The sequence below is a fragment of the Hordeum vulgare genome, chromosome 7H, assembly GCF_904849725.1.
Source record: "Hordeum vulgare subsp. vulgare chromosome 7H, MorexV3_pseudomolecules_assembly, whole genome shotgun sequence".
NCBI lineage: Eukaryota > Viridiplantae > Streptophyta > Magnoliopsida > Poales > Poaceae > Hordeum > Hordeum vulgare.
The window spans coordinates 421132232-421142744 of record NC_058524.1 but is presented as its reverse complement, the minus strand read 5'-3'; positions in this window follow the sequence as shown (position 1 = coordinate 421142744).

Sequence of the window (10513 nt, the reverse complement as noted above, 5' to 3'; positions counted from 1 at the left end):
AGCGCCTATTCACCCCCTTGTAGGTGACATCCACGTACTTTCAACAATGCTCTAATAATGCAAATCATAACACTTTTATTTACTTACAACTCAAATATTACAACTCGATATCTAGAACAAAATATTACTCTATAAGCAATATGGAAGTGATGGTGCATGTCATAAAAACGGGACGGTGGTGTTGCATGGCGATATATCTCGGAATGGCTATGAAAATGCCATAATTGGTAGATATGGTGACTGTTTTGAGGAAAATATATGGTTGCTGTTTTGAGGAAGGTGGGTTTAATGTACCACCGAAAGTTGCGCGATACTAGAGAGGCTAGCAAAGGTGGAAGGGTGAGAGTGCGTATAATCCATGAACTCAACATTAGTCATAAAGAACTCACATCTTATTGAAAAAGCCTATTAGTTATCGAAGCAATGTATTAGACGCATACTTCTAGGGGAAGGGTCGGTAGGAGTTAACCATTGCGCGATCCCGACCTCCACACAAAGGTTGACAATCATTAAACAAATCATGCTTCGACTTCATCACATAACGGTTCACCATACGTGCATGCTACGGGAATCACAAGCTTTAACACAATTCACAATTACTTACTAGCATGACTGTCATATTAGCATCTTCATATCTCAAAACTATATGCAAGGAATCAAACTTCTCATCATATTCAATGCACATTATATGAAAGTTTTTATTATATCCCTCTTGGATGCCCATTATATTAGGACTAAATTAATAACCTAAACCAATTACCATTTTGTTTAAAGAACTCTCAAAATAATATAAGTGAGGTAAGAGAGTTCAATAATTTCTATGAAACGCAACACCACCGTGCTCTCAAAGATATAAGTGAATCACTAGAGCAACATTGCCTAGCTCAAAAGATATAAGTGAAGCACAGAGTATTCTAATAAATTCACGATTCAGTGTGTCTCTCTCAAAATATGAGTGCATCAAGGATGATTGTGTCAAACTAAAAAGTAAAGACTCATATCATACAAGACGCTCCAAGCAAAACACATATTATGTGGTGAACAAAAATATAGCCTCAAGTAAATTTACCGATGGATTGAAGACGAAAGAGGGGATGCCTTCCAGGGCATCCCCAAGCTTAGGATGTTTGGTATCCTTGAATATGGCTTGGGATCTTGCCACTCCTTATTCCATAGTCCATCAAATCTTTACCCAAAACTTGAAAACTTCACAACACAAAACTCAACAAAAAACTCATGAGATCCGTTAGTATAAGAAAAATAAATCACCACTTTAGGTACTGTTCTGAACTCATTCTTTATTTATATTGATGTAATATTTACTATATACCAACTTTTACATGGTGCATACCCCCCGATACAACCCGTAGATTCATCAAAATAAGCAAACAACACAAAGAAAACATAATCTATCAAAAACAGAACAATTTGTAGCAATCTGTTTACTTCGAATACTTCTTTAACTCCAAAAGTTCTGAAAAATTAGGAAAATGTGGGCAATTTTTAAACCAATCTTGTGTTAAAAATTGCATATCAAAAGAGCATGCAGTGAATTTACAAAATTGCTGGCTGAGATTTTTTTTTTCTTTCTGTTTTTCAGCAAAATCAACTTGTAAACACCGTAGACCATCCCAAAGGTCTTACTTGGCTCAAAAACTAATTAAAACAAGAAAACACAATTATTACAGAGGTAATAATGTGTTCATCACTCAAAAATAGAAGCAAAAACAAAAGCATAAAAATAAAGTTGGGTTGCCTCCCAACAAGGGCTATTGTTTAACGCCCCTAGCTAGGCATAATGCTATAGATCTAGGTATTGTTATAATAGTAAGGGAGATCATCAATGCTATTATCATACTCCCTTATTTTAGCAGAAATTTTCCTTTGTGGCAAGCAAAAGTAATAAAAGGGCTAAATTTAATAGGATAAGGATCATTAAGATCAAGTGCGGGAGGAATAGGTTCCTCCTTCGGCCCTTTATAGTGTATGATCAATTCATCATTGTAGGATTTCCTCTGGTGGAAGGTGATAAGTCTATATCTTAGTATGAACTCTAATACATTATTTTGTATAGCAAAATTATCATTGAATTTAGAAATCTTATCAACCAAAACCTCAATAGGAACCCTTTTTCTCAAACTTTTATTATAATCAACATAATTCTGAGACTGCAATCTCATTATTTCTTCTTGATCAAAAATGATCTCCTCAATGGGGGGACATCCACTATTAATTTTATAATGAGAAAAAATTTCACTAGCCTCTTTCATAATGAATCTAAACTCGTGGGCTAGAAATATAGTGCCGGCACGCTTAACGGAAGCAAGCTGAATATTAGAGAAGTCAAGAAAAATCCTTTGTATGCAAGGATGCATATGAAAAAATTGTCTCTCAAGTTCAATTATTAGTAGTGTTATGGCATCCGCAAGACTATTAATTTTATTGAGTATAGACCCTCCTAAAGTAGGTAGCATACCAACACAAGTAAAGAAATCTTGAAGAACACCTTTTCCAATAATATTGCCGCTACCTATGCAGATTTTTTTGTATGCATGATAGTAGGTTCTCTATGAGAATCATTATTCTCTGCAAGATTATTACTATCCTTTTCAATGTAAACCTCCCCAGATTTAGACATGGTGGCAACGAATAGATCTAGCACACACGCAAACAAATGAAAATACGAACGGAAAAAGGGCGAATAAAAAGGCAAATCTTTTTGGTATTTTCTGAAAATCGTTTTAGAAGTGGGGAGAGGAAAATGAGAGGCAAATGGAAAATAAAGTAAATTCAAGAGATGAGTTTGTGATGGGTACTTGGTAGGCTTGATCTTGCTATGTATCCTCCCGGCTACGGCGCCATAAATCCTTCTTGCTACTTCTTGAGCTTGCGTTGGTTTTCCCTTGAAGAGGAAAGGGTGATGCCCAAAGTAGATAAGTATTTCTATTAGTTTGTTGAGAACCAAGGTATCAATATAGTAGGAGGAACAAGCAAGGTCCCAATCATAGTACCTACACAAATAATCAAACACTTGCACCCAACGCTAAAAAGGGGTTGTCAATCCCTTCAGAGTTATTTGCAAGGATGAGATCTGATAGAGATAGATATAAAAGTTTGCGGAAACAAAAGTAAATAAATTGTAGAAAGATATTTTTGGTATTATTGATTTATAGATCTGAAAGTATAATATTGAAAATAGACCCGGGGGCCATAGGTTTCACTAGAGGCTTCTCTCATAAAGGAAAATAATATGGTGGGTGAACAAATTACTCTCGAGCAATTGATAGAAAAACGAATAATTATGAAGATATCCAAGGAAATGATTATGCATATAGGCATCACGTCTGTGTCAAGTAGACCGAAACGATTCTGCATCTACTACTATTACTCCACATATCGATCGGCTCGTGCCTGCATCTAGAGGATTAAGTTCATGAAGAACAAAGTAACACATTAAGTAAGATGACATGATGTATAGGGATAAACTCAAGCAATATGATGAAAACCCATCTTTTTATCCTCGATGGAAACAATACAATACTTGCCTCGCTACCACTACTTTATCACTGGGTGAGGACACCGCAAGATTGAACCCAAAACGAAGCACTTCTCCTATTGCAAGAATTACCAATCTAGTTGGCCAAACCAAACCAATAACTCAAAAAGACTTGCTAAGATACGAAATCATGCATATAAGAATCCAGAAGAGATTCAAATAATATTCATAGATAATCTGAACATTAACTCACAATTCATCGGATCTCGACAAACACACCGCAAAAGAGTATTACATCGGATAGATCTCCATGAAGATCATGAAGAACATGGTATTGAATATCAAAGAGAGGGAAGAAGCCATCTAGCTACTAGCTATGGACCCGTAGGTCTGTGGTGAACTAACGCAACATCGGAGGGGTAATGGAGTTGATGTAGATGCCCTCCGTGATCAATTCCCTCTCCCGCAGATTACCGAAAAAGGCTCCAAGATTGGATCTCACGGGAACAGAGGCTCTCGGTAGCGGAAAAGTATTTTCATGTCTCTCTTTAGTAATTGGGAATATTTGGGAATGTATAGGCCGAAGAATAGGGTTAGGAGACCTGCAGGGGACCCACAAGACAGCCCCCCTAAGGGCACGCCCTGCAAGCTTGTGGCCTCCTGGCAGGTGTCCCCCCCTACTCCAAGTCTTGTGGGTTTCTTCTGGTCCAAGAAAAATCATTCCAGAGATTTTATTCCATTTGGACTCCGTTTAATATTCCTTATGTGCAATACTCAAAAACATGGAAAAAACAGAAACTGGCACTAGGCTCTAGATTAATAGGTTAGTCCCAAAAACAATATAAAACAATATATTAATGCATATGAAACATCCAAAACAGATAATATAATAGCATGAAACAATAAAAAATTATAGAAATATTGGAGACGTATCAAGATGCAACGATCATAGTATTGAAGATCAATAGAGAGAGAGAGCCATCTAGGTACCAACTACGGACCCGTAGGTCTGTGGTGACTTGCGGCGGTGAAAAAAGTGTTTCGGGTGGCTCTCTAGGGTTTTTGGAATAGATGTGAATTTATAGGTTAGAGAGGGGCATTGGGAGGCAACCAAGGGGGCATGAGGCGATAGGGCATGTCCTACCCCCCTTGGCACACCATGTTGGCTCGTGCCTCCCTCATGAGGCCTGTGGTCTCCTCCCGAAGCTTTGAGGTATTCTCTTGGTCTAGAAAAAAATCATATTAAAATTTTCTGGAAATTGGACTTCGTTTGGTAGTGTAACCCTCAAAAGCCAAAAACATGCAGAAAATAGCAAATAGATTGGTGCTCGAAAATAATATAAATTGGTAAAGAAACACCGAAAAACTATCCTACAATGATAACATAATATCATGGAACTATAAAAAATTATTGATATCTTGGAGATGTATTGATACGTCTCCATCGTATCTACTTTTCCAAACTCTTTTGCCCTTGTTTTGGACTCTAATTTGCATGATTTGAATGGAACTAACCCGGACTGACGCTGTTTTCAGCAGAATTGCCATGGTGTTGTTTTTGTGCAGAAATGAAAGTTCTCGGAACGTCCTGAAAATTTACGGAGATTTTTTCTGGAAAATATTAAAAATACATGCGCAAAGATCCACCGGAGGGCATGGGCCAGTGGGCCACAAGACCTGTTGCCGCGACCTCCCCCCTCGCGGCGGCAACCAAACTTGTGGGGCCCATGTGGCTCTGCCGCCCCCAAACTCAGCTCTATGAATTCACTTTCGCCCATGAAAAAATCAGAAGAGAAGATTTCGTCGCGCTTGCGATACGGAGGCGCCGCCACATCCTGTTCTTCATCTGGAGGACAGACCTGGAGTCCGTTTTGGCTCCGAAGAGGGGAAATCGTCGCCATCGTCATCATCAACCTTCTTCCCTCTCCAATTCCATGAAGCTCTTCATCGTTCGTGAGTAATCTATTCGTAGGCTCGCTGGGCGGTGATGAGTAGGATGAGATCTATCATGTAATCGAGTTAGTTTTGACGGGGATTGATCCCTAGTATCCACTATGTTCTGAGATTGATGTTGCTACTACTTTGCCATGCTTAATGCTTGTTACTAGGGCCCGAGTGCCATGATTTCACATCTGAAATTATTATGTTGTCACCAATATATGTGTGTTTTAGATCCGATCTTGCAAGTTGTAGTTACCTACTATGTGTTATGACCCGGCAACCCCGGAGTGACAATAACCGGAACCACTCCCGGTGATGACCATAGTTTGAGGAGTTCATGTGTTCACCAAGTGCTAATGCGTTGTTCCGGTTCTTTATTAAAAGGAGAACCTTAATATCCCGTAGTATCCTTTTGGACCCCGCTGCCACGGGAGGGATGGACAATAGATGTCATGCAAGTTCTTTTCCCTAAGCACATATGACTACACACAGAATGCATGCCTACCTCACATTGACGAACGGGAGCTAGCCACATATCTCTCCGTGTTATAACTGTTGCATGATGAATATCATCCAAACGAATCACCGACCCATTGCCTACGAGTTTGTCCCACTGCTGCTGTTACTTGTTTTGCTCTGCTGCTGTTACTGCTGTTACTTGTCTTGCTCTGCTGCTGTTACTACTGTTGCTACTTGCTGCAGCTGTTACTACTGTCGCTTGCTACTGCTGCTACTTGCTACTGTTGCTACGTGCTACTGCTATCACTACTGTTGTTCCTTGCCACTGCTGTTACTTGTTACACTGCTGCTACCTGCTACAATTCTGATTCACTCGTCCTTGATGGGAAAAGACAATTTCCGTCAACGGGCAACTTCTGGCGCCATTGATACGACAGTTAGGAATAGTCTGCCGTCAACAGATCGTTTCCAACACGGTTGTTATCATCCTACTCTGCTGCTAATACTTTCCTTGCAGATACTAATCTTTCAGGTGTGGTTGAATCCGACACATTCAGCTGCTAATACTCGAGAGTATTCTCTCACCTCCTGACTGGCGTACCAACAAATTTGGGTCGAATACTCTACCCTCGAAAACTGCCGCGAACCCACGTGCTGGTGGGCCATTGCAAGATAATTGTTAATTGTTGAGCAACTGGGAGCAGTTCTGGCTCTGTTGTCGTGAAGGCATCAAGTCAGGGACTCGTCAACAACATTCTTCTAGTGTCATTGCCGGGGACTGCTAGCAGATTTTTCTGGCGCCGTTGCCGGGGTGGCGATTGCTATATTCTGTGAGTCACTTGGGATTTATATCTGTTGATCACTATGAAGAATCTGAAAGATCTGAAAACCAAAGTCTTGCCCTCAACTACGAGGGGAGGTAAGGAACTGCCATCTAGCTCTACACTTGATTCACCTTCAGTTATGAGTAAGTTTGCGACTCTGCCTCCTGCTAGAAATCTTGATATGTCGCCTGTGCTTGATGATGCTTATGATGCTACTATGCTTGATGCTATGCCTGATACTGCTAGAGATGCTATGCCTGATACTGCTAGAGATGCTATGCTTGACACTGCTTTGCCTGATGATGCTAGAGATGCTATTTTGCCTGATGATGCTATGCTTGATACTGCTAGAGATTCTACTTTGCCTGATGTGCCACTAGGGGTGTTCCATGATGCTCATATTGCTAGAGTTACTGCCAATGCTCGTGATGCTTCTGAAACTGCCGATACTGTTGAGATAGAACCTGCTTTTGCTCCTGCTAGATCTAGCTCTCCTAGATATGAATTGCCTGATATACCTGAGGGTTACGTTATGGAGGGAGAGATAGCTGAGGATTTTCTTGCGTGTAAGGATGCCTATGACGCTGAGAAATTACTTCTCAAGTCAAAGGAAAAATCTCTGAAAGCTAGGATGAAATACGACCCGAAGTTTGCCACTTCACCTATCTTTATCACTGATAAGGATTATGAATTCTCTGTCGATCCTGAGATAATCTCTCTAGTCGAATCTGATCCTTTCCACGGTTATGAATCTGAGACGGTCGTAGCCCATCTTACCAATCTACACGATATAGCCACCCTTTTCACTAGTGAGGAGAAGATCCGCCACTACTATATCCTTAAGCTGTTTCCTTTCTCTCTAAAGGATGTCGCTAAAGCCTGGTTCACTTCTCTTTCTCCTGGATGTGTGAGTAGTCCTGAGGATATGGTCTATTACTTCTGTGAGAAATATTTCCCTGCCCATAAGAAGCAAGCTGCCTTGCAGGAAATATACAACTTTGCTCAACTCAAAGAAGAGAGTCTCCCACAAGCTTGGGGGAGGCTCGTCCAGCTACAGAATGCTTTGCCTGATCACCCTCTTAAGAAGAACGAGATACTTGATATCTTCTATAACGGACTTACCGATGCTTCTAGAGACCACCTAGATAGTTGTGCCGGTTGTGTTTTTAGGGAACACACTATAGAACAAGCTGAGACTCTACTGAATAACATCTTGATCAACGATAATGCTTGGACTATTCCTGAACCACCTCCTAAGCCAACTCCGAAGAAAAGAGGTATTCTATTCCTCAGTCCCGAAGATATGCAAGAAGCCTCTATGCAAGAGAAAGGCATTAGATCTGAAGATGTCAAAAATCTACCACCTATCGAAGAGATCCATGGTCTCGATAACCCGATACAGGTAGTGGAAGTAAATTCTTTGCGTAGGTTTGATGAGAGTGATATTCCTTTTGATAAACCTGCTAGCCTATGCTTTGATGAATTTGACAACTTTGTTGCCAAACAACAGAGTTTCAATGATTATGTTAGCAGACATTTGGAACAAAGTACTCGTATGCTTAGTCATCTAAGTGCTTGTGTAGACAGAAATGTCAATGATCTGAAGCTTCTGAGTAAACATGCCTCTATGATTACTACTCAGGTAGAACAAGTACTTAAAGCTCAGAATGACCTGCTCAATGAATTAAATGACAACTCTGTCAGAGTCATTACTAGAGGAGGCAAAATGACTCAGGAACCTTTGTATCCTCAGGGTCACCCTAAGAGAATTGATCAAGATTCTCAAGGAATTAATGCAGATACACCCAGTCATACTAAGGAGAAGAAGAAGGATGATAGAAACTTGCATGTTAGTTCACCAAATACTGTCACACATGAAGAACCAAATAACATTTCTGCGTCTGATGCAGAAACACAATCTGGTGATGAACATGAACCTGGTGACAATATGGACAGTGATGATGCTCAACCTAGCAATGATAAGGATGTGGAGATTGAACCTACGGTTAATCCTGATAACCCACAACCTAAGAGATATGATAAGAATGACTTATCTGCTAGGAAGCATGGTAAAGAAAGAGAGCCATGGGTTCAGAGACCTATGACCTTTCCTCCTAAGCCATCCAAGAAAAAAGACGACGAGAATTTTGAGCACTACATTGAAATGATAAGACCCGTCTTTCTGCAGATGCGGTTAGTTGATATGCTCAAAATGTCTCCATATGGCAAGTACATGAAAGACATGTGACCAATAGAAGGAAGATACCAGATCTTGAGATCTCCACCATGCTTGCCAATTACACTTTCAAAGGTGGAACTCCTAAGAAACTTGGTGATCCCGGAGTGCCCACTATACCTTGCTCCATTAAAGGAAACTACGTAAGAACTGCCTTATGTGACCTTGGAGCCGGTGTTAGTGTTATGCCTCTCTCTCTTTATCGTAGACTTGAACTGGATAAGTTGACACCCACTGAAATTTCTCTGCAAATGGCCGACAAATCAACTGCTTTCCCTGTTGGCATTTACAAGGATGCGCCTGTTGTGGTGGCTAACACCACTATCTTAACATACTTTGTTATCTTGGATATTCCAGAGGACGATGCCATGGCTGTCATCCTCAGAAGACCCGTTTTAAACACTGCAAGGGCTGTTATAGATTGCAACAAAGGCAATGTCACTTTCCATGTCAACGGTAATGAGCATACTGTGCACTTTCCGAAGAAACGATATCAAGTACATTGCATCAATGCTATCGAAAAAACTTCATCGATTCTTATTGGGAGCTTTGAATGCCCTATTCCTTGTGTCAAGATGAAGTATGATTTGCTTGTTGGGGAGATACATATCCCCATTGAGGTGACTTAGTAGCTATTCGAAAATTCTCCGTTCTCTCTTGCGATTCAAGAAAGTTTTGTCATGAGGATTTGATCAACCCCATTGATCGATTTCTTTCAATGACCATGAAATGGATGAATCAAAGAGTCACATACCTCTGTTTTAAGCTTTCACTTTCTTTTGCTTAGAAGAAAAATGATAGGTTTAGTTTAGTTTTTCCTGTTTTCTGTTTTAGCGTCCCGGAGAAAAATTCCTCGAAGATAAAAGTTCTCCGATGGTCCTGAAAATCTAGTATGATTTGATATTTGAAAAATACTGGGACTGAGAGCTGGCCTGGGGGCCACCCGAGTGGGCCACAAGCCCTGTCACCGCGGCCACCCCCCTGGCCGCGGCAAGCAAGCTTGTGGGGCCCACAGGCCCCCCTCCACTCATTCTAGCTCCCATCCTCTTCTTCTTCCTCCAGAAAAAATTGTTTCGTAGCTCAAACCCGTGTTCTTGCTCATTTGGCTGTGATTTTCGATCTCCTTGCTCAAAGCATCATTCTCCGAACCGTTTTGGGGAAATTACTCCTTGGTAAGTGACTCCTCCATTGGTCCAATTAGTTTTTGCTCTAGTGCTTTGTCCTTCGCGTATTCTTTCTACCTTGGTGACCCTGTTCTTGAGCTTGAAATGTTGATTTTAGCTGGTCCCAAGTAGTTTTAGCGTGTGATACGGTCTCTAGGCACTAGTAGGAGTAGTTGCTATGAGTTGAGTTGATCTTTATTCACTTTTCTTTCGAAGTCTCTAAAAATTTCAGAATTTTTTAGAGCTAGAAAAGGAAAAAGATGAGGAGGTTCTTGAGAGGCTCTTCAAGCCGTACCCCCAAGGAGGATGAGAAGAACCTCCCCAAGTACGTGGTTCCTCGAGTCACAGAAGTTCGAGCGTGCGAGTGGCCAAGTGATGAATTTTTGCGCGCTGC